Consider the following 1030-nt stretch of genomic DNA (forward strand, 5'->3'; position numbering starts at 1 on the left):
GATAAACCTCTGTACCTGGCTTTCGTTGATATGGAGAAAGCCTTTGACAGGGTCCCCCGATCTCTCATCTAGTGGTCAATGAGGAAACTAGGGATAGAAGAATGGTTAGTGAGAGCTGTGCGAGCCATGTACAGAGACGCTGTAAGTAAGGTGAGGGTTGGCAATGAGTACAGTGAAGAATTGCGGGTAGAGGTAGGGGTCCACCAAGGTTCTGTCCTCAGCCCCCTCCTATTTATCATAGTCCTCCAGGCTATAACAGAGGAATTCAAGACAGGATGCCCCTAGGAGCTCCTCTATGCTGATGACCTTGCACTAATTGCTGAGTCACTATCAGAACTAGAGGAGAAGTTTCAGGTGTGGAAGCAAGGACGAGAATCGAAGGGCCTTAGAGTTTACCTAGCTAAAACCAAAATCCTAATAAGTAGGAAGGCATACAAAACACAAACCCGTTCGGGTAGATGGCCCTGCTCGATCTGTAGAAAAGGCATAGGTAGAAACTCTATAAGATGTACCCAGTGTAAGCTATGGACACAGAAGAGGTGCAGAAATATCAAAGGAAGGTTAACTAGGAAGTTACTTTTCGTTTGTAGCAGATGTTCAGGAGCTATAAACACTGTGAATGTGCAGAAAACAACTTCTGCCACATTCCAGGGAGAAAAACTAGAAGTGGTTGATAGCTTCTACTATCTTGGTGACCAAATTAGTAGTGGGGATGGGTGCGCTAGAATAAGAATAGCCTGGGCAAAGTTCAGAGAGCTCTTACCTCTGCTGGCGACAAAGGGCCTCTCTCTCAGAGTAAAAGGCAGATTGTATGACGCATGTGTACGAACAGCCATGCTTCATGGCAGTGAAACATGGGCCGTGACTGCTGAGGACATGCGTAGGCTCGCAAGGAATGAAGCCAGTATGCTCCGATGGATGTGTAATGCCAGTGTGCATACTAGACAGAGTATCAGTACCTTGAGAGAAAAGTCGAACTTATGAAGCATCAGTTGTGGTGTGCAAGAGAGATGATTGCGCTGGTATGGTC

The sequence above is a fragment of the Octopus bimaculoides genome, chromosome 12 (genome assembly GCF_001194135.2).
Source record: "Octopus bimaculoides isolate UCB-OBI-ISO-001 chromosome 12, ASM119413v2, whole genome shotgun sequence".
Lineage (NCBI taxonomy): Eukaryota > Metazoa > Mollusca > Cephalopoda > Octopoda > Octopodidae > Octopus > Octopus bimaculoides.